General features: G+C 34.7%; 1 protein-coding gene across 1 annotated transcript in view; it reads left to right on the top strand.

Moving 5' to 3' along the window:
* Nucleotides 1-20,578, top strand: part of LOC143912634 (tolloid-like protein 1) — a 108,498-nt gene that overhangs the window by 9,174 nt on the left and 78,746 nt on the right. The window contains exon 2 of the mRNA XM_077431929.1: nt 9,479-9,538. The gene's annotated coding sequence lies outside the window, so the exon portion shown is untranslated. The remainder of the gene's footprint in view (nt 1-9,478; nt 9,539-20,578) is intronic.

Genomic DNA, 20,578 nt, shown 5'->3' with positions numbered 1-20,578 from the left:
ATAAAATAGCTTCATAATCCTAATATAATAGATAGATATATTAAATTACATTCTATACAACCCGTTTTGATAAAAGTAATATGGATACACTCACTTTTGTTAGTACTGACAAGTAATAAAGATACACTCACTCAAGGGGGTTTGTTCTTGAATGACACATTATTTATACTATTTTTGATATATTTTCGGCTTGCCACCCTTCAAAATTTTCCGCCCTCAGGAGCCGACTTACTTACCTAAGCGAACGAGACGTCCTTGGTGCAACGCATGAAGAGTTTTTGAACTAAAAAGACACGATTTTGACCAACCGTAAAAATTTCAAGTACAGTTTAGAGAGCCTACATTCGATTCAAATGATTTCCAAGTGATTCTCATCACGATTTTCATTCTTTCACATTTCGGGAAAATCGGCGAATGAGTAGTTGAAAGAAAAACAGAAATGTTGTATTTTTACACAGTAATAATTTTGATCATTTACAATATTCGATTAATATTATATAATAATTCAAAACAAAAATTCAAATTATTTAATTTTTAAATAAAAGAAATTCAGTTGTTTCATTTTATAACTGACAGTACTCATTTTTAATTTACTGTGTGCGGCCATCGTGTAGTTTTAGTCGAATCGTTCTACACGTCAAATGAGATTTTGGCATGTTTCTGTTTTACAAATCATCGCCATATTAAGAGATCGCGAATCGTAAAACGTATACGTGTATAATGAATCGGAACATGAGGCAGTTTTGTGGAAGTAAAATATGTTGCATACTCATATTGAATGTTCAAATTTAATGTCAGTGAACGTTTTTGAATAATCTATAATGGCAATCAATCGCTAAAAGGGTAGGTAGAGAGCATGGGAGCACGTAATTTATAACATCATGCATGCAAAGTTAAATTATTCCTAGCGCGCCCGCCTCTGGCTACCAATTTAAACGCGTGTTTAAACGATAACGAATATACAAAAAAGTATTACAATGTCAAAATTTCGCTGAAACCGCAATAATTTCACTTATGCTTCCTTTGTATGTAAGAAGTGGAGTTCGTGACTTTTTTGAAGGCTCGCAGTTAATTCGAACAAGGCGACAGTTTGGTGCTACGAGTAATCTTTTTGCGACTGTTACCGAATTACATACATGACGTAGTTGTTATAGGTATATAAGGTTGACCTTAAAAGCAATTAATAATGGCGAGTAAGTTTTTATAAAGGCGCAAATGTCAAACTAGTACGTAAAAAATGAGATACAGTCAGCACTAGCTGGACAATAATTTACATACGGGTTTACCTCACGGGCCCGAATGTGAAACGCCCGAAAACGCAAATATCGGAAGGCAAAGATCGAAAATCGAAAGATCTTAAGTCGAAAGATAAAAAAAGGGTGCATGGTAAACGGTAAATACTCACGTACATACTCACTTAATTTGGGCGAGCAGGATACAACAGGAACAAGAGGAACAGGCTTTTCCTCCCGTATTCTGCGCGCGCACATTAATAAGGGAGGAAAATTCAATACATATATAATGGTGTGAATTTATCCACATTACTTTATTTTTTTTTATTTCACCTAACCACAAAAATGCAACATTTTATAGAACGCTGTGTAACGATCTATTTCGATCATTTTGAAATGAAGCCGTTTAAAATTTTTTCTTAAATTTTATTTTCCTTTTTTTTATTCAATTAATCATGTACACTCGTCTTACAGATCGCTCCAATGTGACAAGTGTACTATACAGATCAAGAAACACCAAATTATATACAAATACGTAATTATTAAATATTTTTACATTATACACGATCAATGATCAAGCATTGAAAATTGCATTGCAAGCATTTTATACAATACGATCCATATAAGCATTTATACAATATACGAATTTATACGATTATCATTCACAGAGACATTAATGGAGAAATTTTTGCGGAATATTTTACAAACCGGCAAATTTTGAGACGCTAAATAACTCAAGTTTTGCGAGAGATACAGGGAAGTGAAGTCAATTCTTGCAGGAAACGTTTCAATGAAAATACTGTTCGACACGAAAAATGGTTCAGAGACGAGATATAACTTTTCTTATAGATCTATGCCCAGTAAACACCAATCTGGTAATAAAAAATGTTGATTGGCTCGAGATTCGGAGATATGTATATGTATGTGTTTTTTAAATCGCGCGATTTTTCTATATCTTGGTGTTGTTCGGTCGATGTCTCAATCTGTCAATTTCCTGTTCAAAATGAATATTGGAATCTATAGTCGGGTATTTTATCTTTCATTTGTATTACTTTTCAGCTTTAAAATATCTCTAAGTAGTCGTCCAGTTCAAATCAAAATTCAAAAGTACGTATTTTCACTTGGGATTTTTTCCAACTGTCAATACTATTTTATATTGAGTATTTTCTATTGAAACATGTTAATTGGTATAGCCTTCTGGCCACACTATGTTTTCGTTTAAAAGGGTTAATTGGAAGTGTGCTGAATTTTAAATCGGTAAAATTGCGAGCTAAAACCTCGTACTAGTAGAGCACGGTTTTTAGCTCAGTGAAATCAGAAAAGTGAAATCAGAAAAATTGACAAAATCTGATAGGAAATTATCAACCTGGAGCACAAACAAAGGTCTGACCAGCAGCAACCAGTGGGACTCGAACCCGTGCCCACTCTGTTCGAAAGCATTATATGCTAACCACTAGTCCATGCTGCTGGTTTATTAAATGCATTTATTTAATAGGAAGCTTATTAGTAGAAATGGGGGAATGTGGTGGGGTAAGAGAATGTTTATTAGTAGATAAAGTAATATATATTGTAATATTGGAATTCTAAGATATCTACATATGTACTCGATTTCTAAGTAATTGAGTGGTATATCTCTTAGGAAAGATTTTGATTTTAAAATGCTTTTAATTGTTTTTAAATAACGTTCCCAATATATCATAGGTTTATTATAATAGCTACTTATCTTGTTATCATTTCCAATTCGTTTTTGTTAATATTTATACATAATATTATCTTATTTTAATGGTAATGTATGGCATAATTGAAAAAAAAACTGAAACTTTTGTTTATATGCCTTCTGGAGGAATAATAGAACATATCAAGTAAAAGGACTAAATAAGGACTTAAAATAAATGTTCAAAACATATCGTATTATGCTATAAGGATATTTCTTAATTATACATATGTAGTTCGTTATAATCGACAGTTCTCTTTATGTGTTGATAATTCTTGTTTTCAATTTTTGTATTACATATAATATAATATGTATGCAATTTTAAAAGGACCTACGTTGTTTTTGATTAAAATTATGTTTATAAGTTTTTCATTAACAAACTAATGAGTTTCGTAAATCGATTTGAAATTTTCTATTTTTATTTATTCAAGACAGTTTCTGAAGACTTCTTTTTATATATTAAAATTTAAATAATTTCTTCCACAATACAAATTTTCTTCATAAGCTGAAGAGCCGAAATGTTTTGCTAAATTTTTTCACTTGTAATTTTACTACAACATGCGGATGTTAGTTTATAGCGGGTCAATTGTTAAAACGGTAAACAAACAAAAATGACATGTGACGTTCTATTTTAAACTTCGTCGGTTTAAATTCGGCGTTTGGTGGCTGACGCAAAAACGTCACTAAATTAAGACTCCTTTAATTAATTGAAGGCTTTTGACGAAGGCGTTCGGAGAAAGGAGGTAAATTTAAGAAAAGGTTGAGTAAGGGTGGAGAGTCTGTGACATGAGACATGTTTCACGGACTTTTGTATCTGTATGGTCCTTTAAAGAAACGATCGAAGTCTAGTGGTGTCGTCGTACTGCATAATTAATCAATAGTCTTTCTCGAGTCAGGCGAGACTCTTAAACGCGTGATTGATATCAGCCAATTTGAGCCGAGAGAAAAAAGGTTTTTCCGGATATGGCGGAGGGTGACGGGAAAACCTTTGTGATTTTTAAATATCGGTTTGATTCATGATGTCGAAGCTGAAAGTATTAATGTTGATGTAATCAGTCAATATCAACCTCAAATTTTACCCAATAGAAATTATATATCTATAATCAAATAGGACCTTTGGGTATCGAGCATACTACAAAAATGGTAAATGAAAACCAGACAGGGTGCTCTCGTACAATCGTGTATGTATATGTATACTTTGGGTTTTCGTCTTGTGGCTGAAAATTTTGTCTGAGGTCTGAGCTGAAAGCTTTAATTTGTCATGAGTTTTATAATGGTACCTATAGTAAAGGTGGAAACACACATAGAATACAGACAAATCTGCATACAAAATTCAAGCAATTTATCTGTCGCAGCAGTTTGTCTGCCAACAGATCCAAGGTCTTTGTTCGCAACAAAGATTCGTTTTGTGCCCGTCGTTGTTTTTTATAGTACTAAAAATATTATTAAATATTGAACCGGACATTACTTTATTTTTAAAATGAGCTTAATGATTTTTTTAATGACTAAGTTTGGTTTTATCATTGTAAAATTGTATTTAACGATATCTTGTACCTGCAATTACGAGATCGTACGAAAGACGTGTCTATCCACAAATGTATCTGTGTTAGAGCTCTCTCAAATCTGTCGATATTTTTAATATGTTGTTCGGTAGCAACGAAGAAGAAATAAAGAGACGTATGAAATTAAGATGGAGTGCCACTTTGTCTGAAGAATGCCACTTTGCCTTCTTGAAAAAAATGTTCGATCAATGTATTTTGCCAGTGATGACGTATGGATGTTAAAGTTGGACATTGAATGTCAAGATGCTACACAAAGTCTAATGTACTCAAAAATGTATGGAATACTGTATGCTTGGTATAATGCGGAAAGACAGGAAACGAAATACTTTAGTGAGAATTATGACAAGGGTAGTGGATATAGTGGATAGAGTGAAGAGATTGAAATGGCAATGGGCGGGTCACGTAGCCAGAAAAATTTACGAAAGGTGAACAAAAGAAGTGCCAGAATGGTACCCGAAATAATGGAAAAGGGTAAAAGGAAGACCGCAAGGAAGATGGGTAGACGAAATTAGGAAATTGTGTGGGGTGAGATGGATGAGAGTTGCGCAAAACAGAGACGAGTGGATATATAAAACCGAAACGGCGTCTGTAATTGGTTTCTGTAATTGGCTGTCATCAAAGTCGATTAGTCAAAGACGTTTGTGGTAGGTCAGTCGTTAAATTATATTATTTATTTTCGATTCAAATTAATTTAACAAAAAAACAAATGTGGGTAACAAAATGGTTTTCATTTCATTTCCATTTACCGTGCAAAGCCGGGTAGCACCACCAGTGTTCTATAAAACAAAATCGATTAATATAGGCTGACTGAATACACTGAGCAAAAAAAAAAATTACGTTTTTGAGTTACCAGAGCGGACACAACAATTATTTCTAAGTTTGACCCTTTGAATCAGAATGTTTTTTTGTTTTGCTCGCATTTATGAGATCTGATCGTTTGAAAAATGCGCAATTCTTACAGTTTTTTGACTTAGTCTCAAAATCTTAATCGTAATCTATAGTCTTTTTTTTATTGATTGACAATTTTTAATGCTTTAAAATATGTAAATACATATAATTAATTAAAAAATTAAAAAGGTCAAACATAGTAAACGATTCGTTAGGCTCCGCTCCGGTAATTTTTTTGCTGCTCAGACTGGTTTTTACAGTGCTCGGACAGTATGCTTCCATGACTTCCACGATCATTTAGAATCATTTGAATGTCAAACATGGCATAATTCTCATCTTTTCGTATGAAATTTTACAACTGGCTAAAACAAAACGTAGTTAAGGTGGGTACAAAAGGAGTATAAGAATTGTTTTTAGCTCTCCTTTTCCATCCTCCCTTTCCAGCCTCCGCTCAATCGCCTAACGAGCCGTTCCGAACGCTTCTGTTTACCCGGACTATTAAGCGGCCAACGTGCGACCAAACACGCCGAGCAATCAAATTTTCTCCGTTTCTCCACTGTTTGCATAAAAATTATTTAATTTGACAGCGCTAACTCGCAAAAAAATAAATAAAAAAGATAAACTCTACCCTGTCGACTGGCAACATGGTCCGTTTCCGGAGCGCCAATCACTCCCGACACAAAATGGCGACTGCACCGAGCGCGTCAAAAAAAAGCTCGCGCCAATATTTCACGCATTCTTCTGCCCGGCGTGACGAATGAACGTCGACATGAAAAAAAAATATAGCCGGAATAATAAAACAACGCATAACTTTTGGCTTCTGGGGTAGAGGAGTGCGTGAGCGTGTGTATGTCCAATTTTCTACGTATCTGTCCGTTCTCTCTCTCTCTCTCACTTCAAATATCTGCGTATTTGTCGACATGGCGAAAACTTATCCGGCCTGTGGATTATCCGGTTTCCTCTCGGCGAAACTTTGAATTTGTGATGCACGACCCCTCGCGACGATTTGCATGAGGTAATTGAACTAGTTTCCGCTTCCGCTTCTCAAGTATATTTCCGTGATGTACTACAAACCCAAAAAGTACACTGTCGTGTCATCGTCGCAGCCTCGATAAAAGTGTTCGTCAACTGTTCGCCAAAACTTTTCAACACAATTACAATATTGTAAATTTAAAATTCGGTAAACTTATCGTTACATTTCGGGCTGTGCTGATTTTTTTTATATAAAATGAAAAATCATTTTTTTAAGTTTCGTTCATTCCTACCAGTACAGTCCAAGCCAGCAAACTGCACGATAACAGCAGGACGAAAAATATTCTTTAAACTGGCGGTGCTGTATAGTATGAATAGAGTAGTCTTTTCCATGCAGTATTGTGCCGAGCTGGTGACCTACAGTGCTGGATAATACAAACGTTTCTTTTTATTTAATAATGGTCCCGTTCTTTGAAAGATGTGTAATAATTAAGGATAGGCGGTCGGTTTCAATAGATATTGACAATGGTAAATCCATTTTTTTGTCCAAATAGAAACCGACCGCCGATCTCTAGTGATAATAATACAAATATGTAAGGATCGGTTTATGACCGAGGATCGGAGTCCAGTTGAGGCAGATTAAGCTGGGCCAGTTGGTAATGGGTATGTATGTATATAATGTGTTACCAATAGTAACACATTATATACATACATACATATAATACATACATATGAATCATAAAGCCAGTGAAAATATATATTACAGATAACGCTTATTCCACAAATATATCCCTGTGACTAGCATATTTTTTAAAATAGTTAGTGTTAGTAATAATTCCTTCTTTTATTTTAAAGAATTTGCCCAGTTTGGCTCTTACAATTTTTGCACTCTTGCCAAAACTTAAATCCGATCTTTACTAACATATAGTTATCATGATTATAAACAATTCCCACAATTACTATAGATTTTGAGTTGATTTCAACCGTGCTTTGATTTTTTTTTTACGATTTCAAGTACCCGTCTTCTATATTATGTATGTATGTATGTATGTGTATTACACTAGTTCGTGCAGACGTTGGCATTGTAGTTCCGCTGTTTAGAGGATCGATCCCCCATACTCTTCGAACGGCAATAGAGGATTTACCTCATCTTACAGAGTGCGCATCATCGGTTACGTCACGTTTAAAATCCGGCCGCGATTGCCGCTTTGTCAACATGTTTGTGTGCTGATTCATCGCCGGTCATTATGACATTCGTGGGGGACTGATTGCACTTTATGATTATTGGTCGTGTCGGATAATTGCGCTCACGTTGTGTGACAGCCGTCGCTTATATACTCTCATACCAGCCAAATTGCATGTCGGCAACGTGTCCACTCACTATGCTACCCCCCCTGAATTACCGTCAGAGCGGGGACCAATCGCGGAACGGGCAGTTTTTCGCGAGCGTCACGTTCGATCGCACGCATCTGTCGTCGAGCGGGCTGCAGTTGAATTTTTCCAAGAGTGGATCGTCAATCGTCGAGACTTTTCTTCTGCCCCCTCCCCCCCCCCCCTTGAAACACCCATTTCCGTTGATCGGCCATTTCGGTGCGAAACAACCCTTGACGACCTTCTTCCGTTAGGCAGTAGTTTGTATGCGAGCTCACGCATGGCGAGAAGAAATCGACAAAGTGACAAACGCTGGCCCGTGTAGAGGCTTTCGCAGAACCCTCAATAAAGAAGGTTGTTTCGAATGGGGAGGTGGGTGTGAGATGTATGTATAAAAAAAGGAGGGGCAGTCTTTGGATCGGCGATAAAAATACCATTCATCATCCGACCCACCGGTCGCTATTATTGTCCGCACGTGAGTCGAAACCGGATGCTTCGCAAAACAGCCCCCCGTCCGAAAATACCCCCGTCCTCAAATATCCTACCACCGTGTGATAATGGATATCATATTGGCAAGTCGTCAACATATTTACTTCAAGCTATAATTAGTTGACCAAATATTTTTTTACACATTGATTTTGAGATGATTCGCTTTTAATTTAGCGTTTATTTACAATTTATATATTAGTATTATTCCAAAATCTAATTTATATAATAATTGAATAACTATCAGTGCGAGTGTATACATATATGTATGTATATAATGAAATTGACTAATGTTTTGGTGAATATAATGTGAATGAATTTTAAGAACAATATACTATTTTACAAATGCATTGTAGCGTAGCGAGGATAAATTTCGCTCAGGGTAAACATATTTTCTTTGATCCACTCCACAAGACGCTCAAATACAATATATAGGTATATATGTATGTATAGAAAATATTGTCTTGAATGCAACTTCCGCTTTTACGGTCGTGTTCAAATCTGACGCCACATTATTGCTTTCAATACAATGTTTAGAAAGATGGTATGTTTGACACATTGCTTACAAAAAACACTCATCAAATTTAATGTCTTTTGAAGCGAATTTTGTAGAATACTTCGCATTGGTCACCCGGTCTCGTTGTGCTTTGTGAAACGAACCTAAGGTACTAAAAAATGTGGCATTTTGATATTTTGTGGCACACATATAAACGTATTTCGACACGTCAATCAAGTCAGTCAATATGTACATACATATAAGAAGCTATTATTTGTACAAGTTGAAAATTTATTTTAAAAAATCATTAATGCTGTAAAGGCTTTTAATTCGCCTTTATTCTGCTCTTATTTTGCAGTTGGTGTGTGATAAAATCATCACTATTTAATCTTTTGAAATTATTGGCTAGCTCTTAAAAGAAATCCTATGTCGATGAAACGAATCTCGCAAATTATTCAACCAGGATGTGTACCTTTTTTCGTCTATGTATATAAATTGCATATAAATTGGATTTTCTTAGTAGAATAAGTCCAGGTTATTATGTCCAAGTGATTGTTTATTTGAAGAAATATTTTAAAATCTAATTCCCGAAGCATTTCATCAATTTTATAATACATATGTACCTACATTTGGAGTAAAATATTTGTTACTTTAACATTGATTATTTGATAAATTTATCTTTATTTTTAATGCTTATATTTATCATGTGTGATTAATGGACATTTGATGTAAAATTGTATTTTTGTTTAATTTTCAGGTGATCCGCTCGGCGGGGAAAGTTCTTGCTAAGTAAATCGGCTCCGACACTGACGATATGGTGAGTCCATTCTTCGCTTATCATCAGATTAGCACGTAAACACCCTGCGGCCGCTGCACGCGAAATTGACGAATATTAAATTAATTAGCCGACGAACGGAACGTCTAGGCGTTTTCGCACAAAAGCGATAATGTGGCGGAGTAATCCAATATTAACCGTAACATTTTCCAGGGCCGGCGCCAACGAAACGGGACGAAACAGGCGAGTGCCGGGAGGAGAATAGGGGGTGGTGGTGGGAAGGGGGTGAGAGTGGTCTTAGGAATGGGATATCGTGTGGGTGGGTGGGCGGGAGTGGTTGATTCTCGGAAAAACTTCGGGGACATCTGGCCGCTGCGAGAGAAAAATTTAAAGCCAGTTAAGCGAAGCGGTCCAGGGTAGGTTTTGGTCATTAAGCGGCGGCCGCTTTCAAGATGTTATCAAAAAGAGAGCCCTGCCCGCAACGGTTAATCCCAATCCGTCCCTTTTCGAATTAAACTCGTGTAATTCGGTAGGACGTTCGGATGCGGACCTGGCCTACCGTCGTCGCAACCATTTCTCTCCTCGTTTTCTTTTTGCCGGATTTTTCCGGTTTTCTTTACGATTCGGACGTTTGATCGCGTCGATCAGCAGCTATAACCCGTTCACTCTCAATTGCCATTAAGTCCTTTTTTTGATATTTGAAACGTTTTATTCTGTTTGAATTATACTTATTTATTTTTATCGTTAATCTATAAACTTAACTATGTTATTAAATTATGAGATCAATATACAAAATCATAAAAAGGTAAACTAAAGATAACTAAAAAGGTAACTAGTGATTTTACCCGGCTTCGATCGGTATTTGTAATGTAAACCGCTTAAACATGGCCAATCTAACAGTAAACATTTTATTAAATTTATTTGAATAATTTTATTTTATTTAAATTTATTTGAATATTCGTTTGTTTTTTTATTAAATTGAACATCACGGATTTTACGATTCAAACATACATATGTACATACAAAGTCTCTTTCGAAATTATATATTAGATGGTTACTTCTGAAATTGATATTAATTTTATGAAAATAAAGTTCAGTTGTTTTTCTATATTTAAAAAAAATATTGATTCTTTATGTAAAATGAAAAAAAAATCTATAAAATACAAGATAGTTAGTCGTCGATCGTTCAGTTTTAGTGGATCGGACAATCGATTCTAAATAAAATTACGATATTAAGAATTTAATTCATTATGTATATAAAAAAATTATATACAATCATACTTATTCCACAATCAATAAAGTGAGTACTAATCATACATTTTGAGTAAGTTTAAGCAATCATCATAGTATTCGTACAAAATATGTGCCAACATGGCACAGATGCTTAATTTTGATATTGAAATGTATATACGTACGTTAGTATAGAAAATACACATGCATCTACGGTTGATTATATAATACACACATACATATGTACATATATAACGAGTTTGTAATTTGGTATCGGCCAGAATGGGTTGCTCTTTCGCTTGACAGTCGATTACCATCGCAGTCTCCCCGGAGGTCTGGAGCACGAGCAGTCTGAGGCAGTGTCACCTGCTGGGTATTTATCCTGATCGTCGTGGCAATCAGGATTTACGATAGGAAGCTGCCGCTGCTGATGGTTTTGCGGCGGATGCCACGTGGCATCTACCCGCCCACCCAACGCCCACCCTGTAGTCCACCCACCACCCCCATCAAGCTGCACGTTAACGAGCCGCTAACGGCATATGCCCCAATATAACCAACGACACGGCTATATTCTGTCCGGTCTAATAACAAATCGACACGGGGATTAATTTCGACGATATTATGTTATTCTATCTGTCTTGCGTTTTTAGCGAGGGATGATCTCTATAAATGCACGGCCTGTACTTATAAATCACAAAATTTTGTTTGAAACCTTTTTTTGTCGTTCATTATATTGGTACAAAGTATTTCGAGACTAGCAAAAATATCATTTATGTTATTTTTTTATTATGTATTATTTATTTGTTCGTAATTCTTTATATTCAAACACACACATAAAATTATTGATGTGATATTCTATTTATGTACAGTGAAAATGCCATTTTGGTATTATTTTTAGATTTATATGACGCACCATAGTATCGTGTTCTTTGTATACGGGGTTATTTTATTTAAGTAAGAGTCGTTTGTATATACTACATAGATATGTATGTACGTATGTGCTTAAAATTCGAGCTGCCTATTTGTAATGCAACCTGCTTGAGACAAGTATATGACGCTGTCGATAACTTTTAAGCTTTCGGGTCCTTTAACTGATGCTGCTCGAATGTGGCAATTGGAAAATGTCTATAGGAGGTATGTATTGGACTACATACATATCTTACCACAAATTCTTGATTTATTTATATTTACATGCATACGTATTTAATTTTTACACGTATAAGTGTCATAATAGGTTGCTCCATATCGACACCTTGTACATATGTAAATACTGAGCACATTCTACAATATAAATTTGTACATTGGTATATTTAACAACCAAAAAAATTACATTTTCGACGAATTTATGAGAAACGAAGGGGAAGGGGGGGATTTTGATTTTTATTGTATCCGTCACAACAATTTAGTTAGACAAATTGACAAACTCTTAAAAGAGACAGCCAATTTGGATATAATAACCATCCAGATCTACATATATAGATCGAATAATTACTCGATTTCGGCCAGGATATTTATTTTTATTTTTATATATTTTCCCATGATGTTTTTACGGGTTGCCCCTGAGCGACACATAGTATTAAACTTATACTTAAACTTGTATATAAATTTGAAATTATATTCAAATAGTGGTGAAATAGTGAGTAGGATAGTTTTGACAATTTGATGAGGAACCGTTACAACAATGCAATTAGATAAATTGGCAAACTTTGATAAGAAACGATCGACTTGGAGTCACAAATATCCAAGTCTGACCAGCAGCACTACATAAATACTTCCGGATAAATTTCTTTTCAATCTAGGCCAAGCCAGGGCTTGAACCTGGGAACTTCTGGGTGGTTAAAATTAATGGAAGCACCGACATATGCTGCTGCATTTGAGTACTCGACTTTTCTATGGTGAAAAATGACTTTACCAGTGGGCTACGCTATGGCTATCATCTGATTTTATCTCGATTTGGTGCTCATCATGTTTTCTTCTATTTAAGGGAATTTTAATGGGAAAACACATTCGGACTTTTGTTGATTTCCACTAAAATGTCACTGTCAGGTCCAAGAAACTGGTGGCAAAATTATTCAACTAAATTATTCTCAACGGAAATTATTTTTATAAATACGTAGTGTAACATTTGTATTGAAATCTACATATGTACTTAGTAACAATATATGAAGTTTTGTGGTCATGCGAAAATTTTAACTTGAGATTTTGATTAAGTCGAACTCATAATCGATCACTAATCACGTTTTCAGAAAAAATGTGTGTGTGTCTGTATATTTTGGGGATCAAACTGAAACTTAGTATCGGTTACTGAAATTCTTATCAATTCGACGTCAATTTTTTCAAATTTTTAAGCTGACCGGAAATGGTACCTCTCCTTATACATAGGTGTCCTATTTTTTAAGTTTTTGAATTAAATTATCTCCCAAACCGCTAACCGAATCAGACTGAAAACATGCAATAGAAATTATAAATTTATACCTAAATATTTTTATCTCAACCGGAAGTAGTACTTTTACTCTAGAGACGTGAGGTTTTTTTATGTTTTTCTAAGAAATCTTTCAGTTTATTGAACTGAAATTTCATATCTAGAAGTTTAAGTTTAATACCAAATTATATGTATATAAAATTTGGTGAGCATCCTTCAACCGGAAGTGGCAGTTTGCTATTGTTCGATTTTTCTTCCACTATTTTTTTCAACCCCTTAAACATTTGTCCTCTTCACGAGAAAATTCAAGTATAGTCCTTTTTTTCATTGTAAAGACAAGGATTTTGACAAAAATATGCTTAAGAAATCACCTTGTAAACACATGCACAATTCAACACTGAGGTTACACGAAAATCGTCTCTTTCAATTGAAGTGATATAAAATCTTCCATAAACATCATAAAAGAAAGCGAGATGCAAGCATTTGACGCAAAATGGACTATATCACCGGAATATTTGGCCAGAGTCCAAGGGCAGACTAAGGCTATATATGTACATACATATGTACGTATTATAGATATTCATGCCGAATATGCTCAGTTAACTAAAATACAGTCCGTCACAAGAAAAGCACGTATCGATCATGATGGCAAATGAAGCTCGACACTGACTTCTTTAAACGTTCTTATATTTCTTCTTCAACCGGTTTTTTTTTGTCTTTGACCCGTTCGTTCTTCGCGTCCTCCTCGGCTGCTCGCGATTCCGGATATCTTTTACGGAATAAATCACGCCGGCTTCGCGGCCTCATCCTTTAATCTCCGGCGATTCGGGAGATTGCTCCAGAGATGAATACGCATCTCAAATAAGGATGGAGGATATTATCCTCGCGGATCCTTTGTAGTATAAAACATAAGACGATGATAGCGCACACCCCGTTCGTTTCGCTAAGCGCCGTAATAAGTTCGTGGTTAGTTCGGCAGATTGATTTGACTCGTTTCATATTGATCTCGGACCGATCGGGATGGGAGGGTGTGGACTGGAGATGAAGTTAAAAGGGGGAATCGGTAGATGTCGGGGAGTCGTCGATTGACATTTAAATGAAAAAAGTTTGACGAGCGTCGTTTTAAAGACTTTGTTTCACGATTTTCCGATAAGGTCGCGAGCGTCTTTTATCAATAGCGTCCAGAGACGGACGAGGTGTCGTCGTATAATTAATTGAATAATTTAAAAATATTTGACAACCGTCGGCAATCTCCGGCGAGTACACAAAAAGCGAACGATCCTTCGGGGAAAACTATCGGCTGCCCAACTAAAATAAAGTAAAAAGAAAATAACTCACAAACTGCCGAATTTTTTTTCGATCGATTGAAATATTGCCATCTTCTGAACCTTCAGCATTCACAATCACACGTTCACTACATTCATCTTCCACACAATATATTATATCTATCGAATTTCGCGGAAAACTAGGTTCATTTTTAAAATGAAATCTCGGCTGGCTGAAGCGTGACGCTTTTCGCCCACACTACACATGTACATATATCGTGTAAGTGTGCGTTATAACTTATAGTTCAAGTTTATTATAGTCGATTTTATGGGTTAATTTATGATATTAAACTTGTAGATATGTGTGACTATAATATAATAAACCGACGCAGAGGGTGTGATGCTCATTAAACCGTTTTCTTCATCGAGTTTCGGGCCTTAAGATTGACGAGCTATTATATGCATATATGTATGTACATATGTAGGTAGGTACACGTATCTATGATAATTGCAAATTGGAATCTGTAAATTATACGAAAATATTGTACTTAAATTAATTTTGTTTTGGCTTTGAATTTTTATGTCGCATTAAAAAGTGGTCATATCTGCTATTGTGTTTAAATTTGTTAGGCTTTGTTTCATTACTTAAGTTTTTCGTGAAATGTTTAATATTATATTAATATTTGCGGACTATAGAAGAAATCTAATAATTTTGATTAAGCCTTTGCTCTTAGGTATAATATAATAATGATAATAGGATGCTAATCTGTTCCATCCGAAATTGATATATTATACATACTTGTGTTTGGTACGAAAATTTTACGTACATACATATAAAATAACAATTTCGCAATATTTATTAATTATTTTCGTATATATTTCGTGTATTTTTTTTTTTGAATGAGGAATTATTTTATTTTCGGTGATCTCGAATTTAATGCGCATTATATATGTATGTATGTATGTAAAACATGTGGTTAAATATTATATAGATACATACATATATGTATATATATATATATATATATATATATATATATATATACATATAAATATATTACATATAAATATATATACATATAAATATATTAAAAAAATCAATGTCAATTAAAATCTTACTCTAAAAATAAGTTTCAAATGTAGGTATATAAAAATATAATCATGTAGGCACTTCTTGTGAAATGAAAATCGTGAAAAAGTTTAAAACTTTTGTAGTTTTTTTCAAGCGTTTAGAAAAAAGTTTTTTCTACCATGTTTGGTCTCACACAACTGGTTTTTTTAAACTAAGGAGTGTTATTTAAATGTTAATTTCTTTCAAATATTTGCTATTAATTGCACTAAAGCAAATTTAATTTTGATTACCGAGAAATTGTTGTAACGCTTAATACTACTGGTGTAGGATCGCTGTCGAATTTTCAGGCTTTTCTTTCATCCCTTGTACACATACTCTCATACACCATATACTCGCATACGTATCGTGTGGAAACCGAGACTCTCGAAAATGTTATATAGCCCGGAGGGTGAGCGGGAGAGTGCCCCTGCGCCGCGATCCTGCGGCCCCTCTCGTCCCTCTCGAAGACGGCACTGCGGGACGAAGAGGGCCGTGGGTGAAAGGGAAGGTGTGGGGGATCTGCCTCACACCCCGGGGCTATGCCCGTCCTCCGCTACTTCCTTTGCCCCGCGTTGCTGCATATTTCATGTTGGACGTGATGCGGGTTGTTTTGCTCTCGTGCAGTATGCGAGGGTAGTTCAACCCTTTCGGAGGGTAGAGAGCGAGGCGCACATTCGAACGTATACGTTTATTGTGCGTGAGGGTCGCTCGATAAGTGCCTATCGTAAAAAAAGTATATGTGTACCTAAGTAAGTATGGGAGTATTAATTCGCGTGCTGACTGTGTTCGGTTGCACTCGAGCTTATTATATTATGGATAAAGAGATGGCGAGGAGAGCTCGGTCGTATATATAATGCCAGAGTATTACATGTGCAGGGGTTGGAAATTTTGGGTGAAGGTTTTTTGGAAACATTTCTAAGCATTGTTTGAAGAATTTGGTGGTGGTATTTCTGATGTGTTCTTTGAACTTGTATGTTTGTACAAACTTTGTGAATGCCTTGTCTGTGAATAAATTGTCTTTTGCATATGAACATATGAATAAATATTTATAATTTTTTAGCAATATTTAGAAAAGGTTATTAATTCGCGTTTTAAATATATTATTTTGAAATAGTGTACAAACAGCTTATAATATTTGTGTAAATTTATTCGGTTATCCCTTGCGTACCATTCAAGAAATTTTCATAGAAAACTTATTATTTTATAAATTCCTTCACCGTACAATGGTGAAGGAATTTATAAAATAATATTTTATATGTAAAAATATGTACTTCAAAAGGTCAAAATTTGATGAACAGTCTTATATTATATTTTATTAGTTTATTATAAAATATATATTATATTAAAAAAAAAATCATGAAATTTGGAATGTCAGTCAAAGTTGTCGGGCGGTTACATAGTTTTTGCTAAATCACGACATTGAAAGTTATAAAAAAACGATAAATAAAGTCATTTTTTTACATTTCTGATTACTTGAATTGTGTTAAGCGGTTTTTTTTATCCATCTAATGAGTTCAATACAAATTGCATCGTTGTAAATGTAAATTTGAATTTATTTCTTTGAAGTTTGAATAAATTAGTTAAGTATCTTGTATGTTAAGGATTTAAAATTTCTATAATACAAAATACAGGTTGTTTCAAAACGACCCAACTATTTGGAATCTAAACATAAACAAATTTTCAAAAAGGAAAATCCATTTGTTTTCCATTAAATTAACACAATAAATATCAATGACAAAGAAACAGATTTGTTTTTGTTTGGATTTGAAATAGTTGTGTCGTTTTGAGACAGTCTGTATATACATAAGTAGTGGTTGTTTCAAATGCCCAAGTATTTTTGGTCAAAAGCTTGTTTTACAAGTGGCTTTACAACGACTGTATCTCTACATTAAACTATTACAAAATTTTATGACTTAATGTTTCTAATATGTACATCTATTTATTTTCGTTTTATTCGCATTCGTATACTAACAGAACAACCCTCAGAATACGATAGTTAGGGTCTTGTATTACCTCTAGTATTTGCACCTTGTTGAAATGTGATGGATAGATAGATTGACAGGCCTTTTCAAGTCTGACAATGTTTAAATTGCATTGTGTATGAAAGATTTTTATATATGGAAATGATAAGTAAAATATTGATAAGCATACAAAGGAAAATGATTTATTTTCACACCAGTACTTTACTTGTATCAGGTATGTGCACATGGTACTCGTGTACGTATATGGAATTAAAATGATCGCGAACGTTTGAGCACCCCTGTCGCCGTTAAATGGTATTTAGTGATCTTGCGTGAAGCGTCCCACGTCTCTGGCTGCTGAAAATCTTTCAGCCGGTGGAGTCTGTGACCTCGCCAGGATCCGCAGACGGTCTATAACCCCCCAGTAGCTTGTTTTACAACCGCACATACCCACCCACGCCCTCGCATCACCAGCCGCTTCTCAAACGTCTCCACGGTGAGACTATGTTGAAGATTTCACAATTTACACGATCGACGTTGTCGGCATCGTTGCGTGAGGCTTGGCAAGATTCCGTCGCCTCATCGGGATGTGGTTGTAGAAAAAATCTATGTCTCAGCAATGACTTTGTATGTATGTATGTATATATGATTCTAGTAACATATATTTTTGGAGTATCATACATGCTTTCAAATGTTGAATTAACAAGTTAAAAAAATCAGATGTGACCAACCCATCACTTTATCTATGTATTTGAGAAATATAAGAAGGTCACAATACAGAATTCGATAATTAAACATATGTACATACACGTTCACACATATCGGTTATGGGAGCGTTTTCGATACAAATTGAGCGCAAGTGTAGGGAAACTCAAACAAGACAAAAGTTCTACATCCAGTTGTCGGATTTTGTTTGAGTTTTTTTTAAAACTTAAAATCACTATCAGTATTACACCTACACATTAAATATCAAGTAAATAAAAATAATTTAAAAGGTCAAAATAAAATAATGAAATATTGTTTAAAAAAAAATACTACTTCTGGTTTACGAATTCTGACCAAAACCTTATCAGCTCTAAGTTATATATAAAGAATAATAAGCGGAGGTACCATTTCCGGTCAACTTAAAAATTTGAAAAAAATTAACGTCGTGTCGATAAGAATTTCAGTAAGAGATACTAAGTTTCAGTTCGATAGGACTAACGGTGTTCAAAACATCCCCAAAATACACAGACTCACAGTCACACACAAACACACACATTTTTTCTAGATCATGAAAACGTGATCAGTGATCGATTCCGAGTTCGAATCAATCTCGAGTTCGAATTTTCACATGATCACAAAACTTCATCTATTGTTACTACGTACATAGATAAAGTAAAAATACAAATATAAATTTTCAGCCCCCTGATACGCTCAGGGTTATGGATAGAATAGTGGCCACAGCATTTTTGACCTTTCTAAGAGGAAAAATTCCCACTTCCGGTTTAGTAAATTTAGTGATTTTCATAACATTAATTTTTTTGTGAAGAGCACACATGTTTAAGGTTTCGAAAAAAATAGTAAAAGAAAAACCGAACAAGAGTAAACTGCCACTTCAGGTTGACGAATGCTTAACAAATTTTATACATAACTTAGTATTAACCTAAAACTTGTAGATATGAAATTTCAGTTCAATAAACCAAAAGGTTTCTGAGAAAAACATGAAAAACCTTGATTCTCTAGAGTAAAAGTACTACTTCCGGTTTAGGTAAAAATATTTAAAAATATTAGGGTATATAATTTACAATTTTTATTAGATGTAAAAAATTTCAGTCCAATTCAGTTAGCGCTTGAAAGATAATTGAATTCAAAAACTTTAAAGAAAAGAGGACACCTTTAAGGGAGGTACCATTTCCGGTCAACTTAAAAAATTTACGTCGTATCGATAAGAATTTCAGTACCCAATACTAAGTTTTAGTTACACACAGAGACATACATTTTTTCTAAATGATGAAAACGTGATCAGTGATCGATTCTGACAAATAATATAATGTCCGGTAGTAAAGTAAAATAAGTAAAGAGACGTATTAGATTAAGATTAAGAGTGCATTTGGACAAATGATTGCCGTTATTAAATCAAAAATGCCACTTTGCCTGAAGAAAAAGATCTTCGATCAATATGTATTGTCAGTGATGACGTATGGATGTGAAATTTGGACATTGAACGCCAAGTATGGAACGATGTCTGCTTGGCATAGCGAGAAAATACAGTAAGTGGAATACGTGGATGAAAAGTATGACAAGGGTTGTGGATGTAGTGAATAGAGCGAAGAGATTGAAATGGCAATGAGCGGGTCACGTGGTCAGAAAAATTGACAAAAGGTGGACAAAAGAAGTGCTAGAATGGTGCTCGAGAGAATGCAAAAGATGAAATTAGGAAAATGTGTGGGATGAGATGGTTAAGAGAAATCAGAGAAGTGGAAGCGTGTTGGAGAGGCTTTCATCTAGCAGTGAACGGTATCCGGACATGTACCCCCTGGACATATACCCCCCGGACACATACCCCCGGTCAAAAATCCCCTAGTAATTAGCTCCCCCGTGCAAATAACCCCCACCATGGATAAAAAATATTTAAAAATAGTAATTAATAATTTAAAAGTAATAGATTAAGTGTGGTAGAGCATATTTAATTTCAATTTATATTCAATATTTAATTTCAATTTATTGTTGTAAATAGAATAAATTTCAATTTAAAAACTTTCAGTCATCAGTTGGCGTTTGCGTTCTGTGGTATTGAACGTTTAATAAAAGTGTCATCTGTACTTCTGAATTTGTATTTTTATCTGACTGATTTTTTATATTGATTATTTATAAAGAATCCGATATATGTATGTATTATAACTGAAATAAATTAGTATTGATATTGATACTGACTTTTTATTAAAGATACTGTCAATTTTTATGCCGGGGGTTATTTGCACGGGGGTTTTTATGCACGGGGGGTTAATGACCAGGGGGATTTCGACCGGGGGTATATGTCCGGGGGTATATGTATGTAACCAGGGGGTGAGTGTCCTAGAACCGCAGTGAACGGTGAATGGCTGTAGACAT

Source organism: Arctopsyche grandis, chromosome 6 (genome assembly GCF_051622035.1).
Source record: "Arctopsyche grandis isolate Sample6627 chromosome 6, ASM5162203v2, whole genome shotgun sequence".
In the NCBI taxonomy this organism is placed as follows: domain Eukaryota; kingdom Metazoa; phylum Arthropoda; class Insecta; order Trichoptera; family Hydropsychidae; genus Arctopsyche; species Arctopsyche grandis.
Note: the sequence above shows the minus strand (reverse complement) of the source record. Positions and strands in the feature narration are given on the sequence as shown.